The 24199-nt window shown below is 41.6% G+C and overlaps 1 protein-coding gene across 1 annotated transcript in view; it reads left to right on the forward strand.

The window, feature by feature from the left end:
- The window catches only part of LOC309688559 (uncharacterized protein), a 137624-nt gene that overhangs the window by 61533 nt on the left and 51892 nt on the right, over nt 1–24199 (forward strand). The window lies entirely within an intron of this gene.

A 24199-nucleotide genomic window follows, 5' to 3' on the forward strand; every position in this document is an offset into this window, starting at 1 on the left:
GGGACTGTTTGTTTTTTGCTCTCCTTTTTTCTCCCTTTTTACTTCTCATTCGAGTAAGCGTTCTGCCCCTAAATTGAAAAAACAAATCTATTTGGGGTGGAATCAAGGTTAGGGATGCTAAAGGAGGCATGGCACTCTGGTTACATTCAGGTGATGAGGGAAGTTATTTTGGGTGGTTTGGAGAGCACCCTATTAATCTGTGATGTAAGCTAGAATAAGGACTGTACATCATTTGAAATGTCCCATTCTAAACTGAACCTTTAAGAATCCACCCACGCTATAAAGCTGCCTTTTGTTGCTGTCACATCATCTCCCAGTGGAAGTAGCTGGGAACTGTGATGGCACACCCTCCCTGGGCGAGGCCTGGGATTTCAAAGTAGGAGTATTTGTTAAGTGTGTTACCTTCGGCATGTCACAACCCTCCATGTTTACCATATTAGCTACAACCACCTGGGAAGTTCTGCAGTCTGACCTGTAGAAACACCAAACATGTGGGTCACTGGTCAATACTAACGAAAGAAAGTTGAGATTAGATTGATCTCGGTCACAAATATTTGTTATTATTTATTTTTTGGCTGACTGTAAGTCTGAAAACATAAAGGTGATCAGTTCTGTATATAATATACAAACTGTTTCTTTTTTGCATTATTTATAGCTTTTTTTTGTTATCAGCTAAGCTGGTTAGCATTGTTTCCATTGATAAATGTAACAAACTAAAAACAGCCTGGTAACAAATCGAGGACCACATTACAACACTTTATACCGGTTGTGTTGCAGTAGTGAATTATATTTGTGTTTCAGTCAACTGCCTATCTGGTATACTCTTAATCTATTGACCTTACAATAAAAAAAATTGTTTTAGGTTATTTCAGTTTCCTCAACCTATGCTTTACACCCTGCTGGATTCTTGCCCCAATCAACGATGTCATGTCACACCAGCACATGCAATTCTGATTTTCTTTGCAGATAGGGATTGCGGAAAAAAAACACCAGGGAAAAAATGAATGCTGTAAATGTTGTATAGTTATACTGTTCCATACTGTTGTGACCCAGTCACTGTTCATGCCTCCTTCTACACGTAAATGTTTCTGTGGCCTTACTGACTTTGGGCTAGTTCTACATCGTTCATGAAAGGAAACACAATGGACCCCCCCCCCGATCTGTTCAGGTCTGACTGGTTCAACACATAACAAAAGCATGAGGTGTAACTCCTGAAACTCTAAGGCTGGAAAGCTTGATCCTCCTGATAGGAAGAAACCTAACAAAAGGAGATGGAACTAAAGATGTTATGGCTTAGTATTAACAATAAATTCTTTCCATCCAGGAGCGACGGTTGGAAATGACCTTTTAGCTATGTCTGGTACAGTATATGTGTGTTTTGTATTATCTCTGCTATATAATATAAATAAATAAGTAGAATAAACACAAATACCAGATTTTCAGTTTCATGGTTTGTGGTCAAATGATGAGAGAGGTCAGCATTGTTTTATTCCTTGATTTTGGATGTTTCCTTTGTTTCTCAAGGTGCTACTGAGATTACATGACTTTACAAAAGAAAAGAATAGAGAGAGTTAAACACAATAGAGATAGTTAAATGTGCAAATGCAAAACACATATCACCATCATGGAAATGCAGCATACTTGTTTACTGTCAGTGGCACAGGTTGCTAATAGGAAACATGTGACACACATTTGCATCTACTGTTTCCTTTTCCTTTCTTTTTGTTTTTAGTAGAATGAACATTTTGTCTTTAAAGCCCACTATTCTCAAAGGAAGATCTTCTGTAGGCAGTGCCACTTTCTCCACATCATACAAATGAGCAGGCCAGTGTGCTCCACTGAGATCATTTTCATGGAAATCACTTAACTTGAAATCCATTTCAGCGAGCATCTCTAGTATCTGTTGAGTGACAGTTATCAGTCTGTAATCAGGAGGTTGTCTTTTTTTAGGACTGATAGTTTATGCCAGACTGTCAAAAAAACATATCTAAAGATGACTACGTTTAGCTGCCCAATACAGCAGAAGCATATCTTGACAAAAGCTTTATTTGAATTGCAAATGTTGAGGAACGCCTGTCAGAGGCTTTAGTCAATTGAAACTGTGCTGTGGTTTACCAGCAGACACGCGCATGATAAAGCCTGTTTTTAACTAAAAACTTTATTTCTAATAAACTATAGTACAGCCTGATTTAAAGCAGTCTGACAGGTGTTTTTCCAGTGTGATTATAGTGGATGTGTACTTTCATCACAGTTCACTTTATTTAACTGTTAGCACTGATGCTTTCAGAAACACGACAAAAACATAGCCTTCCGTTTTTAAGACTTTGTGTGTTTTTCGTTTTTGCTAACTGAAAGCCAGTGAAGGAGTCAGAATGTGGTCATTTTTACGGCAGAACAGGACAACGCGCAGAGAGGTCGTTACATTTTCAGGCCATTAGGGGTCGCAGTTTAATACATTATAGTCTGGCAGTGCATTAAACTGAAAAGCCTTATTTCTGATCTGTAGACTTACTAATCTAAGTAGAGTTGTTGTTTTTACTATTTTAATATTAAAACAGTTCGTATACACCAATGTCTGCTGTATTTTAATAGGAATCAATTCTGTTTCCATGTAATAACTATTCTATTTTCTTTAGTGATTTAGTTTCAGATGCCACCAGAAGTGGAACAGACCGTCTGCTCCACTTCTGGAACACACAGTCCTTCAGGCATTATTTACAATAAACATAGTTTTGTGTTTTTTTTGTTGTTTGTTTGTTTTAAAAAAAAGAAAAGAAAAAAAAGAAAGAAAGAAAGAAAAGAAATTAGCACAGAAAAAAATCAAAGCAAATACAAGATAGAGAACAAAAATTAATATTATAAAGAAATATAATAATGATAAAAGAAACAGAAAATAATCCACAAACATCACTGTCCATAAAATTTAAAAAAACCCATTTCATATTATTGTTTGAACAGTATAGAAGTTTGTAAATGATTATTATAACATAATATTTTAAAGTATTGGCATAGTTGTATTGTAACAGTGTAAGGGTTTGGCCACTGTGTGGCTCTGTTGAGAGAAGCAACTTTAAGGCTCCTCAAGGCTTGATATATTACTTCCCAGGTGTGGAAAATGGAAGAGTAAAAATACATGACACCTGTATTTTATTTGACCAAACGCAGGAAATAACCATATTACTATAAGGAATGTAAATTTAAGTCAGGGTGTGGATGTGCTGTTTCTGGATGTTTATTTCCCAGACTTCAGTGAGTCCCGTCCCAGTGCAGCCAGGGGTTCTCATGCCTTGAAGCCCCTTGTGTAGCATCAACAGTTATCTGAACCTCAGCCAGGAAAAAGCCCCACGCTTCTTCCCCCTCTTCACAGAAGATTTGGAAATCCTAAACACCCCGAGGAGCGCTCAGCCACACTGTTAAAGAGCTCCCCGATGAGGCTTGATCAGCTGCAGGTAAGTGATCATTCGCGTCATGTGTGGCCAGCCTCCAGACGGGAGGTTTAAAACAAGATGTTTTCTACCAGTTCATCCACAAAGCAGACGTCACAGCCATTTATAAGAAATTCATGCTCTTAATGATCTAACAAAGGGAAACTATAGAAAGCCCAGCCAGATGAATGCCATGAACTCGTAATCCAAGCGTGAGTCAGTCACCCAGAAACGTATGACTCACATGACCTGTGCCATTTTTTAAATTGTAGCCACTGGATGGTGCCAGTGAGCAACATAGCACTATGAGCTTTTCTCCCCAACTTTGATCACAGGTAAAGAAAAAAAATGTGAAATGTGTTGAAGCTTAGCTGTACACCCAACATACCAGTTCTGCATTGTTGTAATTCTGAAACAACTGAGGTCTCAGGGACCCTGAGTCAGGGTATCTGAGATTACTAAGGAAATACCAAGTAAAACTTTGAGTTGTAGCAGGCAATGTACTGACTTTTAAACAGGACATGTGCTTCTAATAAGTATCCACACTGCAGCTTTTTCCAGTCGATCTTTGGATCAAACTCTCATAAAGCAGTCCCTGAACAGATTTCACTTTTGTGAGCTGTAAGAACCACTCTATTTTCACCCCCCACCCACAACAGGCATTGCACATGTGCACAGATGAGGAACATATAGAAGATTCATCCTCAACATTTACTTCTTTGAGAAGTACACTGTGTCCTGAGCCTCCAAATAACAGGAATGTGGAACTAATCAATAGATGGCATCAGCTCCGTTCCTCTGCACTTACGTCAGAGACTAAAGGTTTTGTCCCACTTAGACTTGCTGTTTAAGGGAAACACCCACCGGGGAGACAGAGAGATTCAATGTGAACTCCAAATATTAAGTTCCTTTCTTATAAATTGAATTTATGTGTTTATCTCATTATCATCTTTGCACTGTGGTGAATTTATTCCTAGCAGCACAGTCCCCTGACATTAGTTTGTATGTAGTTTGTGATGTAGAGAGCATTTGGGTTTAGACATGGGTGAACTCTGGGTTGTTGGTTCTTTAAAAAAACCAAAACAAACATTCATTATTAATTGTTATTATTATTTTCTCCCACAAACTGAGACTGTTTTATGGACATGTGTTAAGAGGGGCTTTCTCACATTTAGATCAGAGGGTAAGAAAAACTGCATATGTGCCTATATATTTATTTATGCCATAAAGGAACATGTGTTTACAAAAAGTTGATGTGTGGATTCATGGTTGCACTAAGCACCATCTATTGCACTGAGGTAACAGTTATTCTTTATTCAAATCATTTGATATTCTATTCTGTGTTAAGATGATGATGATGATCCCACATTGCTTCAATAATGTTGAGGTCCAGATTCTGGGGAGGCCAATCTGTAACTGATAGTGCTCTGCAGTGTTGGATCAATATCATGCTGAAAAATGGAGCTGTTGCTAATCAGACACTCTCAAGATGGTATTCAATTCTCCTAATGCGTGTGTGTCAGTTTCCTGGGTCTGTTGCCCCAGTGTTTTAAGTTTTAGTTTATTTGGATGTTGTTTATGTTTAAGTTCATTAGATTAGCGAAGTTCATTTGGTCATTAGACTCCTTGTGTTTTCTTCCCCCGTATTTAAGTTTCCCTCACCCTTTTTGTTTCATCCTGTCTTATGTTGTCAGGTTTATATTGTCTTGTCTGCATCTCATGTTCCTGTTTTATTTTGAAGGTCTGTGTCCTATGTCAGTGTAGTCAGCTTTGCTTCCTTTGTCTCATTATGTCAGACTAGTGTCAGCTGTTTCCCCATGTGTTTCCACTTCCCCTAATCACCCTTGTGTGTATTTAGTCTGTGTGTTTCTGGTCATTCTTTGTCAGGTTGTCTGTTGTTCACGTCATGTTTTCCATGCCATGTTTCTAGAGGTCATGTCCAAGTTTTTCCTGTTGTTTGGTTAGTTCTTTCAGTTTAGGTTAATGTTAGTTTTACTTCAGTTTGCCTTGCCCTTTGTTGTACCTTTTTTTTTTTTTTTTTACCAGCCTCATTAAACGGCTCACTTTTTATTAACATTCAAGTTTTGTTCCCTGTTCCTTGGAGTCTGTGTTTTGGGTCCTTCTCATCAATTCATACAGTCTGCCCTCGCCAGATTGTGACAGTGTGCTTCCTTCTGGTGCAGAAGAAGCATTGCTAGTCTCCTCCCAGTCGTCTGGCATGAAAATGGTGCAAAAGATTTGAGCAAGCATGGAGCAAGGCCAAGCTTCATAAATACCCAAGAGAATCCTGTGTCTGCTAACAATGATCATTAGTGATGAAGATATTCTTATAACGTTAGCAGGTTGTGTTGAAAGCAAAGACTGTAAATAAAGGATGAACACAGCCATCATGTCAGTTGTTGATTAGTGAAATAGGGCTTTGGAGTTGACGTCACGCCGCAATCTATTGTGGGAGCGCGGTGCCATCTTCCAGGGCCACGAATCAAAACAAACACTGTGTTGGAACGACGACTACAAGAAACATGCTTAAAAGGAGGTCAAAAGAAAATGGACAGTATACAGACCGATTGCATCCAGAGGCGAAGTGGTGGTACTTGCAAAAAAATAGAGTGCATCGCAAATGTGGACCCATATGAAATACGGCAGTGGAGTAAAGACCCCGATGACTTGACGCCATTGTCTTACCCCGATATCTTTACGTATCTTGTTTGTGGAGTAAGCGTTTACACTGCGAACCAGTTTCGTAATTACACCCCCCACAACAATTAATGTTATACATTTATCAATGAACTGCTAAAATCTCGTTGTCATATTATGTGTCCATAATTGTAAAATTGATGCAAACTACCTCACTGGTAATCGAGCAAGATATTACATACATTTCATAGGCAGGCTTCCCTACAGTTGTGCGAAAGAATTAGCGAATCGTTACATAGCATGTATGTCTCCAGTCGATGTTTGTTCGCAATTTCTATAACCTCCGAGACCACAAACAATAATATTATTAAGCTATAAAGAGTGATATGAACATATATAGAACTTACCGGAATGAAAATGTCTGGAGCACACCAACAGATATCTGGAGATGGAAGAGAACTGCATATCAGCTCGTCTCACGGCTGCTATCCAGGCTAGACGCCTTCGTTTGGTAAGGTCCGCTATATGAGCTCCCTCATGTTGCTTCCAGGTTGGGAAAGAATAAAAAGACAAACCATTCTCAAGCTTATTCTTTTGCCAGTCGTGCGATCAAACATTACAGCCGACCACACAGCAAGTACGAACCATGGCTGTCGTGTGTGCTTTCGCTTCTTTTTCGCTTGCGCTTTGTTTGGCCCCAGAAAATGGCGCATCAGGCCAAAATCCTTTCCATGCCCATCCCCGTGACATCACGCTCCAAAGCCCCATTCCATTCTGAAGTCTTATGCTGGGCATTTTCTGCTGGAAAAACTCAGGCACACAGGTAGCTCATAGGCTGGTGAGTTGTCACATAATCAGAAACCCATAATTGTCTTTGTTCTCTATTTTGATCACAATTTCAAATCTAAACATCACGTTTTATTCACCAGTAATCTACATCAGTGAATGAGACAGTAAATTCATCAGGAAAGAGTCTACTGAAGCACTAAGCAAGAAGTTTCTAGTAGTTGTTTCTTCGGCCAAATGTCTGTTTGCCAGGAGAGGAGTCCCCCCCTGCTGGCCATTAGAAAGAATGCAGATTTAAGTCTTTCACACTTCCTTCAACTTTTAGAACAAGAAGGTTCATCCATTTTTTATATACAGCCTGTGTTTGAAGTCACAAATACAGATCTTATCAGAGATATGTGGGATTATAACAGCCCCGACAGGAAAAAAGTTTAATTTTATATCGTTGACCAGATGTCATCATCTACTGCTACAAAATTAAGCCAGCTTCATGGTAAATGGCCTGTATTTGTATAGCGCTTCTAAGGACCCCAAAGCGCTTTACACAACCAGTCATCCACCCACTCACACACACATTCACACACTGGTGATGGCAAGCTACATTGTAGCCACAGCTACTCTGGGGCGCACTGACAGAGGCGAGGCTGCCGGACAGTGGCGCCACCGGGCCCTCTGACCACCACCAGTAGGCAACGGGTGAAGTGTCTTGTCCAAGGACACAAGGACCGAGACTGTCCAAGCCGGGGCTCGAACCGGTTACAAGGCGAACCCCCAACTCTTGAGCCACGATCGCCTACAAGCTTCAGCACGTTTTAATTCTTAAATTTACAGCCCAATTCAATAAATAACTACATATTAACTGTATCCCTATAGATAATTCCCTGGTTCATAACTGTACAGGGTGAATTGTAGTATAAACCCCAGCTTTATGGTGATTTCCAATATCCATTATTATAGAAGGTTGTAGAATGGGTTTCACAATAGTGACCCAGTCCATCTTTTATATAGAGTATGTGGTTGCAACATAGTACAGTGCCTGTATATTTACATGTTAGCAATAACACCGTCTTGTGGCCTTATTAATTATGACAGGAGCAAAGGAGAACATAAGATGATGTATTTATGTTTCCCCAAAGTCTGTAGGCCAGGTCACAGTGAACAAAAGCGTCACCACATTACTCCACGTCAACATGGGAAATCCATGTAACCATAACATTCCTGAGCCTTCACTGTTTTTTGTTTTTTTTAACCATGAAAACAGAAGTCCTGGAGGGTTAATATGTACTACTTCTTTTAATCCAAACCATAAACACTTCATTAACCGTATCAAGTCCTTGCTTGTGCCTAAACCTAACCAAACTATTCCACACCAGTGCCAAATTATAATGGTGTTTTTAACATGTGTTTTCTGCAGCTGCTGGTTCATTACTGTCTGTATCTGTCTGGATAAACAAACACCTGTAAGTCAAATTAATAATACAACATAATTTTATAGTACAAACAACTTTGAGCCAAGGCGTAATGCTGTTTTCATCATATCTACAAGTTCACACAATGCAATCACCATTGTCTTTATTAACTTTTAGGTTACTCATGTCACAAAAGTTTCCACACTGGTAAATTTTCCAATGAAGAGTGTTTTTTAAAGTGAACTTCGTGTTCCTATACGCAGCCTTTGCACAAACAAAACATTATGCCAAACTCATCCGAGCTGTTGTGAGTCTCATCATCCATCATTTGCCACTGATTAGTGCTGCTCCAGCAGCAGACACATGTGCAGCTATTTTCTGAGTTTTCCATTTGAATGGAACAACAAGCCAGCACACTGTGTGTTCTTCAGTCTTGCCAGTAGAAATAACAGAAAATGTTCAGTGTCTTACACAACACCAGAGGCAATGCAAAGCAAAATGTAAAAATGTGACCAAAGCCTTCAGCCCTGAGGCAGTCATTTTTTATTTATGCAGCCAAGAACTTTTTTCAAGCGTAGTGTTCAAGTGTCTCCATATACACAGTACGTACACAGATTCCTCTCGCCTCTCATTCCCTGTGAGTGAGGATGACATCATACATCACCATGCAAAACTTTGGATCCTTTGCTTGGGTGGCTGTGGCTCAGGTGGCAGAGCAGGTCAGCCACTCGGTCAGTGGTTTGATCCCAGGCTGCCTCCTGGCTGCATGCCAGATACTAACCCCCTGTTTGCCTACTGGTGGTGGTCAGAGGGCCCGGTGGCGCCAGTGTCTGGCAGCCTTGCCTCTGTCAGTGCGCCCCAGGCCAGCTGTGGCTACAGTGTAGCTTCCCATTGCCAGTGTGTGAATGTGTGTGTGTGAATGGGTGAATGACTGAATGTAGTGTGAAGCGCTTTGGGGTCCTTAGGGACTAGAAAAGTGCTATACAAATGCAGGCCATTTACCTTTCTGTCAGGGTCCTGGATCTCCTGACACAGCGTTTTCAGTTTTTGATTTTTGTATTATGTCAAGTTCATTTGTAATTTATTCTATGGTTCCTAGGTATTGATCCCTTGCCTCTCATGTTTCTCTGTGCCCCTTCTATTCTGTGCTTAGTCTTCTCTGCCTGTGTGTTCCCTCTGTGTAAAGTCCATGTTTCTTGGTCTGTATCTTTGCATGTGTGAGTTTCCTGTTTTATTTTGAAGGTCTGTGTCCTAGGTGAATGTATTGAGTTTTGCTTCCTTTGGTCTCATCATGTCTGATTTCTCCCAGCTGTGCCCTCCTCCTGTGTCTCATTCCCCTCGTTATTCCCCAGTGTATTTAAGCCCTGTGTTTCGCTGTTTCAGTGTTGCATTGTCTCTCATGGCTGTGTTCCCCGTGAGCTTAGGTTAGTCTTTCCCAGTTTAGTTGTGTGAATGTCTCACAGGCATTCAAACTATTGAGTTCCTGTTTCTCTTTATCCGGTCGTTAAGTCTGACGTCACTAGCCGTGTCTGGGCCTAAACTCCGCTGCAGGTCCATATATCAAACGATCACTGTGGCATTACTGAGAGTTGAAAAACTGTCTAAAGTCTTTCATCTTTCATAAAATGATCAGCGTTCTGCTCTACCAGGTGTAACAATTGAGTTTAACATCCAGGCATCCATGAAAACGGAATTTATGACATTTAACGGAATTAGAAGTTAACAGGAAGTTAGCTCGCTAGCTTCTATCTAAATACAATATAGCATGTCCTGACTGCGGGGTTTTGGAAACAAATTAAAATGTACACCTCTGTTATCACTTCCAGCATAAATGAAGACAGAAAACTAAACAGCAGTGACGTTTGTAGGGTTACTGAAGTTGGGCTAGCTGGTATATAATGATGTGCTACGTGACCGCTAGCGACACAGCTATGTTAGCATAATATAAACAAGCTAACTTTTTTTTCCACTCGATAAAAGTTAATGTGAGTGTTCTCGGTGGTCAGGAACAAATGTAATCGCATGGCAGGATGCTGTCAAACTTCAGCCAGGAGAACAACTGAGAAAATCCATCCACAATACGAGGTTAGTCATTCATATACTGCTGTGTGGGCTGGGCTGTAGTTACATCCTAAGGTTTTATGCAATCCATTATTTTAAAAACTGAGCTTAAATAAATGATTAGCGGTAATAAAAGCCGAGGGAGGTCAACAGTGATCACTGACTGTTTTAGGAGCTTTTTGAGATTAAATAGAAGAAAATACAAAACATTAAACATGTTAACAACACGAAAGCCATATTAAACTCAGACTACTTTAGTCCCGGAAGTAGGATTCATCACGTCATCACTTAATGACCGGATTCTTTATTCCACTATATTCTAGTTGCTTCTGTACGTTTTTTTTTTTACGCTTAACTACTTCCTCAGTTTTTGTGCTATTTTCACTGTTCAAATTTTACAATATTCTGCTATTTCTGCTCTTTCCTGCTATGACTTTTTGTGCTCAAAACTTCTATACTTTTTGAGATATTACATTTTCTATGCAATTTTTTGGTGCAATTGAAATGAACGGACCACATTATCAGTGTGGTCACTGATTTTGCTTGCCGGGGTGAGCTGTGTTTTAGCTCAGTAGGATGAGCAGCCGTTCTCAGAGTGGGAGGCCCGGGTTCGAATCTGACTTATGGCAACATTTGTCTCAGATAACATTTAAACTTTTTAAACTGTTTTTAACACAAATTTCAGCTTCTTCAACCCTTTTCTGCAGAATTTTCAGTTTTTTCACCCCCTTTTCAGCAAAAAAATTCCAGCTTCATTACCTCTTTTCAGCCCAACATTCTGCTTCTTTACACCTTTTCAGTTTAAAGATCTGCTTCTTCACCTCTTTTCAGTAGGATTTTCAGCTTCTTGGCCTGTTTTCAGTAGAATTTTCAGCTTTTTCTTTTCTTTTCAGCAGACAGTTCAACTTTTTCACCTCTGTTCAGTACAAATTTCAGCTTCTTCATCCCGTTCCAGCAGAATTTTTGGCTTTTCACCTCTTTTCAGCAAAAATTTCTACTGCTTCACCTTTTTTCAGCAGAATTTTCAGTTTCTTCACATCCTTTCAGCACAGTTTAACTTCTTCAGCTGTTTTCAGCAGATTGTTTCTCCTATATTCTCCTTTAATATAGTAGTTTTGCAAACTTATTATGTTTCTTCTAAGTAACTCCATTTCTGCAAAGTTATTATATTTTTTGCTACGTTGTTATTCGTCTGCGAAGATATTGCAATTTCAACAACTTTTCAGATACTGACTTTAGCTTCTTCAGCTATTTTCAGCAGTTTTTAGCGGACAGCTTCAGCTTTACAGTATCCACACAGCATTTTCGCAGGAAATGCAAATTTTTCTAGTTCTAGTTGCTTCCGTACGTTTTTTGGCCTTTAACTATTTCCCCACTTTTTGTGCTATTTTCACCATTCAAATTTTACAGTATTCTGCTATTTCTGCTCTTTACAGCTAGAACTTTTGGTATTTATTACTATTACTGTAGCATCCAGTCGAACTGAGAAGGCCAGAACTGATGGCTGTTGAATGACCTTTATTATTCCTTGCCGTGTATCAGACAACGAACCAACGTAAGAGCTAGACAAACAAATAAAACAATTACCATGTTATTTATGTAACACCATCTTAACCGCTCATTACAGTGGTCTAACCGTTTTCTATTAAACTATATAATACATGCAAACGTTCACCCTTTTTACTAAGGTTTCTGTCTGCAAAGGTTACTTTGACCTTTCTCACAAGTCCGTCTTTATCTATTATGGTGTCCACAACTCTACCAAGTCTCCATTGGGATCGTGGCAGTATTTCTTCCTTGTCCATCACTATGTCACCTACTTACATATTCATTTTAGCAGCATGCCATCTCTGCCGAACCCTGATGTTGTGAAGATATTCTCTCTTCCATCTGCTCCAAAATTGCTCTGTTAGGTATTGTACCTGGAGTGCTCACAGACATATTCAATCTGTCCTTGGCCCACGCTGTGGTACCGGCCTGCTTCAAATCCACCTCCATCGTCCCGATACCCAAAAACTCCAACCCATCTTGCCTCAATGATTACCGCCCAGTAGCACTCACCCCCATCATCACTAAGTGCTTAGAGCGACTGGTCCTAGCACACTTCAAATCCTGTCTCCCCCCCACCCTGGACCCCCACCAATTCGCATACCGCCGGAACAGGAGCACAGAGGATGCAGTCTCCATCGCAATGCACTCTGTCCTCTCACACCTGGACAACAACAACACCTACGCCAGAATGCTGTTTATAGACTTCAGTTCAGCATTCAATACAATCCACCCCTCACAACTCATCAGGAAACTGACAGACCTGGGTATCAGTTCCCTCATCTGCAAATGGTTACTGGACTTCCTGACCAACCGCCCCCAACATGTCCGGCTGGATAACCGCTGCTCATCTACCATCACAATGAACACCGGTGTACCACAAGGCTGTGTGATGAGCCCTTTCCTCTACTCCCTCTTCACCCACGACTGCAGACCTGCTGATGGTTCCAACACCATCATTAAGTTTGCAGATGACACCACGGTGATTGGCCTCATCAGTGACAACGATGAGGCCGCCTACAGGGAGGAGGTGGATCGTCTGGCTGAGTGGTGCGACAGAAACAACCTGCTGCTTAACACCGAGAAGACCAAGGAGCTCATCGTGGACTACAGGAGGAATGCTGACCCACATCCACCCATCCACATTAAGGGGACGGCTGTGGAGCGTGTGAGCAGCTTCAAGTTCCTGGGAGTCCACATCTCCGAGGAGCTCACCTGGACGACCAACTGCTCCAAGCTGGTCAAGAAGGCTCACCAGCGCCTCTTCTTCTTGAGGACTCTGAGGAAGAACCACCTGTCCTCAGACATCCTGGTGAACTTCTATCGCTGCACCATCGAGAGCATCCTGACCAACTGTATAACAGTCTGGTACGGGAACTGCTCTGCCTCGGACCGGAAGGCGTTGCAGAGGGTCGTGAAAACTGCCCAGCGCATCGCCGGAGCACCACTTCCTGCCATAAAAGACATCTACAGGAAGCGGTGTCTGAAAAGGGCTGGGAAAATCATCAAAGACCCCAGTCACCCATCACATGGACTCTTCACCCTCCTGCCCTCTGGGAGGCGCCACAGGAGCCTCCGGACTAAGACCACCAGGTACCGGAACAGCTTCTTCCCCACAGCTGTCAGACTCCTGAACTCTGCCTCCTGACATCTGACCCACGTTAAACTCATGGACTGAACATACACACACCCACAATGGACAACTGTACCCTCAAACACAATAATAACATGGACTGAACCACCACTCACAACCACTAGCACTTTATATAGCCTCTGTAGAAACTATCTACACCCTCACTTATCTTAACTGCACTACTGTATAGCTCTGTGTAAATAATCATTCTGTACATTCGATAATCTTTAATCCTACAACTGTTTACAACTTGCATAGTTCCCATTTCTGTATAGCTGTATATCCCAGATTCTGTAAAGTTATTTATTTCATATTCTGTATAGTTTTTCATATTTATATCCTGTTCATATCCTGTACATAGCTTGTACTCACTACAGCCTGTACATACTTATAGTTATAGAATATTCACAACATACTTCATACCGTGTACATTATAACATACCATAATAGACCCATTTCTGTAATATACTCACATATCTATATTATTGCTAATATATATTGTAATATATCTATATCACTAAAGCACTTCTGGATGGATGCAAACTGCATTTCGTTGCCCTGTACCTGTGCATGTGCAATGACAATAAAGTTGAATTCTATTCTATTCTATTCTATTCTACCTGACGCCATTGCTTCCGAGCATACAGATCCTCTTTAACAAACTGTCCTGGAGGAGGCAAAGCTGTTGTGGTTTTTATAGTTAGGAGATGATTTGGAGTTATTGGTTTCAAACTGTTAGGATCATTGAGATTGCCTGTCGTCAACGGGCGGCTGTTTACTATTGCAGCTGCTTCATAGAGAAAGGTTCTGAGCGATGAATCGGTGAGTCGTCTCTTTGCGAGAGCAAGTGTGGCGTTGAGGACGTTTCTCACAGTCCGAATTTGTCGTTCCCATACTCCACCTGCGTGACTTTTCTTTTCTTGCGTGTTTGGTTAGGAACGGGCTGAAAACATCCATACCACAGTATGTGAAAGGCGGAGAGTGTTCGACTCTTTCTGTGGCGACATCTTTCACTTTTTGTCCTTCCACTGCTCTCCTTAGTCTCCGACATGTCACACACAATGACGGATGTAGTCTGATACTGTTTGACTTAGCTTGGGAATCCAATAACCACTGGACTGTATTTCGTTCATTGTGAAGCAAACAAACATTATATTACGTGTATATGAGCTAGCTTTACATATCCGCCATTACCATTACCATTACCATTAAAATATTAAGCTTTTTTCCTTTTTTTTGTCCCATTGAAATGAATGGGAAATTTCCACAGTTCTGCTAAAACTTGCTTGTTTTTGAAACTTAACTACATCCTCATACTTTCACGTAGAAACTCCATTCAAACTTTAAAATGTTCTCAAATTATTTGGCTATTCATGTATCATTCAGTTTTTTCATATCTGTTACCGTTTTAATTTAATGCCACTTTCAGTCTTCAGTTGCATCATTGTGATTTTTTTCAGAAAATACATGTGTTGTTATGGTTGCTATGCAGCTGGCTAACAGTGGCCACTGGACGTTTCTGAACTTCCTCCTCATGTCTGAACAACTTCTTGCTACTCGCTCAATTTTCACTCAACCTCCACAAATTATACATCAAAATGTAGGTATTTTTGCTGGCTTTCAGACAATGTCACTATCATTGTTGTGGGAGTTACAGATTTTTATCAAATCGCTTCAGAGCAACACGAAGTCTGAAAACTCTCCATAGAAACTCAATGGGGAGTTTGTTCAAAATCACCGCTGGAATTCTCTAATGAGAGGCATTTTCAAATCGTCATATCATCTAAACCAGGGGTCGGCAACCTGCTGCTCCGGAGCCGCATGCGGCTCTTTAGTCGTTATAGTGCGGCTCCGCGTGGTTTGGGAAAATAAATTAGAAGTATTTAGCTGAAGTGTATTTTATTTATGTTAGGGTTTTTTTTTAAACTTGTAGTTCTAAATTGGATTATTGTGATATTGAAATATAAAAATAGAATTATATTCTATTATTTTTTTCATCGCTCAAAATAAGCGTCACATTCGCGGAAGCCGGTATACCCGCTGAAACGCCGTGCATTTATCAAGACTTTCAACCCCAGGTAGGCCAATTATGGATCTTTGGATCCACATTATGTCAGCAGCTATTCTCCACCGTGAACTATGTTAAAAACAAACACCGCTCACGCCTCACAGATGACAGCTTACAGTCCTGCGTAAAGATGAAAGTCACTTCGTACAGCCCCGATTTGCAGACACTGTGCACAGAGGTTCGGGATCATAAGTCTTATTGTAAACATATCACGGCAGACCCGACTATGTTTCCATGAACAAACTTTTCAGCATCTCTTTATTGACCACTTTTCACACACGGTTGCTGTACGCATACAGTCGGCTGTAGCTTTTCAGCTCACAGCCCGACACACACCAACATAACAGCATAGAGAGCACAGACGTTAAGGCGGCGAGGCGTGATTGCGGGTGCTGCTCAGGTGCGTCGCCTCCCCTGCAGTGGCGCTGCAGACCATGCCCCGCCACACACATTAACCAGGTAAAATACATATTTAGGCAGAATTTGCAAATATCTATTTTTCTTTTTTTTTTTAGCAGCATTGTGCTTTTTTCCCAATTATTTTAAAGTCAGGTCAAGGCTCCAAAAGCCCACAGGCGATATAAGGGTGGCGGCTCACAACAGTTTTTGTTTGCTACATGGATAATTTTAGTTCAGCTGGGTGTCTTTCCTTTGGTTATATTTCTTTAAGAGTTCAAAATGTGTTAATTGCATAAATAGAATGTAATTTTCTCTGTAGCACTTAAAGGATTACATAAGCAACACACCTTAGTTGTTAACACAAAGCATAAAGGTAAAAAACAATATATGCAGTGTTATCTTCATTTTAGATGTCAAAAATTATTTGTGGCTCCCAGTGTTTTCTTTTGCGTGGAAACCGGGTCCAAATGGCTCTTTCACTGTTAAAGGTTGCAGACCCCTGACCTAAACTATTCAATGAAGACGCACGAGGCTTGTGCCAATTCATCTTCAGACACTGCTGACACTCATGGTGGAAGCAGTTTTTACAATTATCATACCGTTGACTCATAGATTACATTTGTTTGAGGGGTGGAAATCTGTCCTTCTCTCAGTTTTGAACTCTGAAAATGAAGCCGTTTCTTCTCTTGTCATATCTCTGTCATATGGAGTTTCAGAGAGCCCTGAATATCACCTTGAAAGTTCACCAAAGTCTGCTGATTCACCCAGTACAAAAATTATGCTTCTATTCCACCCACTACTACTACTACTTTTTGATTTACACGACGTTTTGTAACACCAAAAATGGAGGTTTTCGCCTCTCACTGCGATCTAATTCTGACTGCTCATTACTCTGTAATGAGTTACATGTAGCTTCTTTACCTGTAGCTAGCAGAAACACAGTGTGGCAACCTGCCCACCAAAAAGTTTGCTGAGCTGAAATGTTGCATTTGAAACCACCTGCTATGACACGTTACTCCCTTTATGATCACTAGCTACACTCGACGTGAAATATTAATTTCCGTCAGTTGCATTAAACCTAAAATAGCAAGCCTGTTTTGAGAATGTAAGGAGTAGAACATGTGGATTGTTGGGATAAAATGTAAACGTAAGACAAAGTAGAGATACCCAATTGATATCACCGCTGAATGGCATCCTATCCGGTGTCATTCAGTGGTGCATTCAGACTCAGTCTCTCACTGAACGTGTCCATGTGACTAGCCAGCACATCATAAGTGGGTGGGAAGTGTTGTCCAGTATTGTCCTCATCTTGGACAACATCCACCTTTCCGACACCAACTTAAGAGATTACAGCTCCATCTGCACAACATTACTGGCCTTGTTTCAATTTCAGTTTCTTGAGTGTGTTGGCATCTGTAACCCTCAACCTCCTGCTGCAGTATGCAACAGCATAGAGGATGGAACTGGCCGCAACAGACACATAAAAAATCTTAAGCATTGTCCAACAGATGTTAAAAGACCTCAGATGTCTGAGAAAGTAGAGACAACTCTTTGTCCCCTTCCTGATTTCTTAGGTTTTGTTTGCATATTTTCAGACCAAAAAACAATTACGTTTACAAAAACATACATAAAGTAAATACAGAATGGAGTTTCTAAATGATGAGATCATTTATTAAGGGGGGGGGGGGGGGGGCTGTCCAAATCTACATGGAAACCTAAGTACAATTTCTCTCCTCACCCCAACCAGTCACAGGGGATGGATGCCCCTCCCTGAGCCTGGTTCTGTCAGAGGTTTCTTCCTGTTAAAAAGGTTTTTTCTTCCTACTGTCACCAAAGCTCTTGGTCAAAGGTGGTCATATGATTGATAGGGGTTTCTGTGTTTTCTTTGTATTATTGTACAGGCTTTACCTTACAATGTAAAGTGTGTTGATGCAAATGTTGTTGTGATTTAATGCTAAATAAGTAAAATTGAAATTCACCAGCCACACAACATAAATACTGGCAGAACTGTTGAGTCAAGAAATCACTTAAACAGAATCTGTCAAAGTGAAAGAACTTAAAAGCAACACATAAAGCCATGATCTGAGGAAACTCAGGATCAGATGATGGAACAGATGAAACTAAGTCATGGACATCTAGCAGTCTGGATAGTGTTACAAAGCCATTTCTAAGACTTTGGAACACCAGAGAACCATAGTGAGAGCCATTATCCAAGAATGGAGAATAATTGGAAGAGTGGAGACCCTTCCCAGGAGTGACTGGACTACTCCAAGAACACATCAACAAGTCATTCAGGAGGTCAAAAAAGAACCCAAATGGGCTTCCTCTGAAGGGTGGCTGACCTCTCTCTTAGAGATAGGGTGAGAAGTTCAGGCATCTGGTAGGGGCTCAGAGTAGAGCTGCTGCTCCTCCACATTGAAAGGAGCCAGTTGAGGTGGTTCAGGTATCTGAAAGGATGCCTCCTGGGCGCCTCCTGGTGAAGTGTTCTGGGCATGTCCCACTGGGAGGAGGCCCGCTGGATAGATTATATCACTCAGCTGGCCTGGGAACGCCTTGGTGCTCCCCTGGACAAACTGGTGGAGGTGGCCTGGCCCTGGATAAGTGGAAGAAGGTGGATGGATGGATGGATGGATCAGTTTTGCCACTTCTTTTAAAACTTTGTTCAAGATTCTTGATTTGTCTTTATTGTTGATCATTGTGCCCATCCACACGAAAAAATTGCACAGAAAATTAATTTCTGGTGACTTTTTGTCACACTGCTATAAGGACAGCCTGGTATAAAACTGCTGATCTGTCAGCTTAACAGTTTTAGCAGCTCTGTTAGACTTTTTGTAAATCACCCCAGGCCACTGATAAAACTAATGGTTTAAACCAGGGCTGCCCAATCCCAGTCCTCGAGAGCTACTATCCTGCAGCTTTTAGATGCATCCCTACTCCAACACAGCTGAATCAAATGGTTTGATTACCTCTTCAGCATGCCATCATGTTTGGCAAAGGCCTGATAACAAGCCATTCATTTGATTCGGGTGTGTGGGAACAAGGATGCATCTAAAAGCTGCAGGACGGTAGCTCTCGAGGACTGGGATTGGGCACCCCTGGTTTAAACCATTTTGTGATCTTCAAATCTGCTACTAAATACTTCCAAACCTTAGTTTATGGTTTACTCTTAATAGTTCAATTACTTAATCACATTTTTGGCTTTTTTTTTTTTAAGTTAAAATGGATTTTATGATGAGTCACTTCCACATTTTTCCAAGTTTTTGTGGTTGACTTAATTATAAACACCTGGTTTTGGTGTTTAAGAGGATTTTGTTACCGTAGAAACTGCATAAAAGTAGAGACTGAAGACAGTTCTGCAGATACACTGGGAGTTGACATAACAACCAGGGGAATAAAAAACGGCTGTAACATGTTTTCAGATTCTCATTGATTGAAATCTCCCATTGTTACAATCATGAAAACATTCTTTGCACGAAGGCTTGATGATAAAATAAATGACCTCATTGTGCTCAAAACCACAACAGTGCCTCTCATTCCTGCTGGGCTTAAAGGCAACTGGTTTAGGTTGGAGAGAAACCATGAACTAATTCCTAACACACAGAAAATATGTGCATGCATGAATTTCCAAACTTACAAGGATCCTGTATTACTGCTCAGTACAAAGTTAAATAAGTGTCTTTGTGGGCTTGTGGTCGCAGTGTAGATGTTAAACAAACCAAAAAAGGTGCCATTTGATGACTTTACAAAAACTGAAAATAAAAGAGATACTGTGTTTCGAACCAGGAAGCACTGCATTGTTAGTTTTCAGTGTGGATCACATCATAAAAGCGGCTGCCTTAAATTATTCCTAGCTAGAGGTCTGAATCATTGTGAGTTTTACAGCCTTTTTACTGACAAAGACATTACCAATGACCTGCTCTACCACAACAAAATAACATGTTTATACTTAGGAGCCATGCTGGGGCATTCCTTTAGACAGTAATGCTTCTGTAATGTCAGTACACTGAGTGAATATGGAAAAACAGTTTTTCTCAAAACATCTTTGCTTGAATAATTTAAGGACATAATACAACACAAAGCCAAACATTTGGAGATATTTTCACAGTTGTTTTTGTGTAAAGTTTTTCCTGATTACTGGATACAAGTGAAGTTCATCTGGTGCCTCTTGTTCAGTGGTAAAAACAAGGTGAAACAACACTGCTGAAGGTCTGAAAACCTCATTCAAATGCACCCAAAACAAGGAACGACATCTGCAGAAGTGTCTGTGGTTACACAGTTGTCAACATTTTCATGCAAGGGTGTGGCCATAAAAAAGTTACTCATCTGCAACCGGTTGCAGCACATGGCTACACCTCCCTGAGCCTGGTCCTACTGGAGGTTTCTTCTTGTTTAAAGGGAGTTTTTCCTTCCCACTGTCACCAAGTGTTTGCTTGCTCATAGGGGGCCGTCTGATTGTCTAGGTTTTTCTCTGTATTGTTGTAGGCAATGTTCCCTCTAAGCTGTGCGCGTGCACAATTGTGCACTGTTGGCACAGTCTCGGCGCAGAAAAAATCTGCGTTGCGCACACACACAAAAAATCTAACCTGAAATGAAATTAAAGTAAAACTTTAACAATTCTGTTTTGCAGTGTTAGTCAGTAAGTGACTGGCTGCTCCCATTTGGGATTAGAACGATGCCACCTTATCGCATAGTCCAGCCAATGATGCGATTCACATTTGTGTATACGCAGCTAATCAACATCGTTGACAGGCTATGACAGCGTCCTTATGTGCCGACAATGGTGTTTTAGCTAGCAAAGCGGCATGGCTGATGAGGAGTGAAGTCACGTTAATGACAACGTACACATCTCACATCTCCAACCATTGGAGCAGGACAGACGGAACAATTGATGGAAAAAGTGTGGACTTTATAGCAGTTTTTAAATTGTGTTGAGTTATGATCAAAAAATATGCAATGTTTGGTTTTCCTCCTGAATACTATTGCTCTTCATATTTACTGCGGGAAGAAATGGTAAAAACTGCGTTTTATAAGGAAAACCCTCAAAGGTACTCTAAACTCTCTGAACACCCCCCACCCCTTCCCATTGGTAGAAAAATGTACCATGTCGACCAATCAAAACATGGCATTTAGTTGTTAAGAAACGAGAGGAAGTTTTAGGAGTGGCGGCGGTGTTTTGAGATGTGAGAGATTTGCAACGTTTAGTGCAAATCTTGTGTAGTTAGTGTGTAGTTGTAAGTGTCACAGAAATGGCTTATGTATAAAGAAGTTTAATAGATGGTTCCAGCAGTTAAAATGTTCTTGCTTGTACGTTTCTGCGGTCAATATTGTAAGGGTGTGTTTATCTTGTCACAAAGAACAAGTTTTGTTACACCGCTATTATCGCGAGGTTTGGGCGTGATAGTATAGGCTGTGAGCCCACGTTTAATAATCACGCTAAGGAGTTCAGCGAGCTATCTGCAAAGGCCTGGTTAGTCTACCAGCGGTACAAGGTATTTGTCATTTGCCATAACTGTATTGTAATATTGTGAAAATTTGTAATGTATGGTGTTCTAATTATTTTATGTTTTAATTTAGAATGCACAAGACTGTAAAGCTATTCTTCTAAGACCTCCGAAGTGGCAGGCGGCCACGAGGTAATTTTTGTTGTTAAAGCACAAGTGTTACTTTTGATAGACTGAAGCGCTTAAAGCCTTTGTGTTTTATGTTTGTAGTTTTCACGGCGTTCAATAAATGCAGCGAAGCGCCCGTCTTGAAGAAGCCGTGCCTGTGTTGTCATTTCGGAGTTAAAGTAGTCAAGTCAATAATTTTGTTGTATGTCAGAACAATGAGGCGACTGCTAAATGTTACAGGTGTTACAGGAGTGATACATCGTATGGTTACAGTGTAACCTTGGTTCTCTTAGTGAGAGACTATCGACTATCTCTCCATATGTACGGGTGCCACAACCAAGGGGGGTCGTACCCCGTACATATGGAATATGTTATGGTGTGGAGAGATAGTCTCGATATGCTAGAGAACGCCTGTTGTCAGGCCTGCCGGTATCAGGCTTTTGATGTTCTCCTTTACAGGGCCGACGTCCCGGGGCTAGCGATTTTTCCAGTCGGGCTACCAAAATCTATCTCAGCCCTGCCCGTCGGGCTATCATAGGAAGGAAAAATATATGTCAATGCTTTTGCATTCTTTCGAAAATGTAGCTGAGTAATTATGCCATTGGCATCGATGAGCCACTGTCAATATGTTACGGTTTGGAGGAGGACTCAAGCGCAGGACTCCGGTTCTGATGCTCACAAGAAGGGTTTATTTACAAGTCACCAGGTGTATATACAAGAATGTGCGGGGGGGTGTTATATACAGCTGAGTGGGGGGAGAAGGGGTCTCCAGGGAAGTCCAAGGGAAAGCATGCGTTCTTCAGAATATCCACTCACACGATCACAGGCTCACACTCCGACACTGCCACACGGGAATCACACGGGGAAAAATCCAGGAAGCTCTGTAGACAGGGAGACAGGGTTAAGAACGACGCACAGAGGAAAACACTCTTAACTAAACTTGCTGTAGCTTGACTTCACTAACGCGTGGGCCGAGGCGTGAACCCACAGTGAGTTCCGCCCCGGTGAGAGAGAAGAGAAACAGAGAGGGCTGATCAGCGTGCAGCTGATCCGCCTGGCCGTGACACAATATGTGACATATTAAAATTGCGTTTGAATTTCTGCTTGTTTTTTTGCTTTCACTGTCAGTTTGCGATCGCGCGAACGGTGTGTAGAGAGCAGAAGCACTGATTGGTGAGTGACGATTAATTGCGCACCAATTCCTCTGACATCGTCTTATCATTCATCACCCCACCCCCGAAGTGGCCCGAGCAAGCCCCAGGCTCCAGGCCCCGATAAGCAGCCACCAAGGAGTGAGCCGGTGTGTACCTGGACACCCAACTAAGATGCTAGGATATTTGCACTTGTTGGGGTTAAAAGACACTGTTCTGAAGGAACCGAACAGTGAGGCTGAAGTAGCGGCAGACGGTAAGAAGAACGCTGATGCTTACGCCGAGGTAATCCCAATTTTTGGACGATAAAAGCCTCTCACTGATTATGAGAGATGCCCCTGATAATGGGAGAAGAGCATTAGAAATATTGAGGGACTACTACGCTGGAAAGGGGAAGCCTGTACACCACGCTGACATCGCCTCAGAAAAAGAGGAAAGAGACTGTCACAGACTATGTCATCAGAGCAGAGGCCGCCATTACAGGACTGCAATGCAGGTGAAACTTTAGGTGATAGATTATTGATTGCTATGGTTTTAAAAGGACTACCTGAAAGATTTAAACCATTTGCAATACACGTTACCCACGATAAAGACGATATGACATTTGCTGAGTTCAAAACAAAGCTACGGAGTTTTGAAGACACTGAAGAAGTCAAGCGCTTCGGAGTGCAGTGACAACGTAATGAAAACAGGAGGAAGAACCGGGCGTGAGCACATGAGATCCAGCGCACAATGCAGACACAAGAACGATGTGGACATTATGTGTTTCAAGTGTGGACTAAAAGGCCAAAAGTATGTAGACGGAGGACGTGGTGTCATTGCAAAAGCAACACACACAGTGATACCACCTGTAGACATAAAGACAAACAAGATGGCGCGCGGAAGGTCGCAGATGAGACTGGCAACGGATCCAAAGCAGAAACGCCAGATTATGCCTTCAGGATTAAGGGCATAGACATCAAAGTCCAGCAGTCAGCATACAGCATTGAGGAGAAAGGCCTATTGGTGGACAATGGGGCTACCTCACACATCATTAACAACATCGCCAAGTTCAAAAGCTTCGACAACGCGTTCAGACCGGAGTCACACAGCGTGGAACTGGCAGACGGTACCCAGGGCAGAGGCATCGCCCAACAGAGAGGGGGACGCAGAGGTGTTCCTGATTAACAATACAGGCCAGCGACGCAAAGCAACGCTGAAAGATGCGCTGTTTATTCCATCATACCCCCAGAACATATTCTCCGTAAAGTCAGCCACTGCATTAGGAGCAACAGTCACCTTTAAACAAGGGCAGGACATGTTGACCCACAAAGACGGTACTAAATGGTAAATGGCCTGCATTTGTATAGCGCTTTTCTAGTCCCTAAGGACCCCAAAGCGCTTCACACTACATTCAGTCATTCACCCATTCACACACACATTCACACACTGGCGATGGTAAGCTACATTGTAGCCACAGCTGCCCTGGGGTGC

Source organism: Aulonocara stuartgranti (assembly GCF_965226115.1).
Source record: "Aulonocara stuartgranti genome assembly, chromosome: 15".
NCBI lineage: Eukaryota > Metazoa > Chordata > Actinopteri > Cichliformes > Cichlidae > Aulonocara > Aulonocara stuartgranti.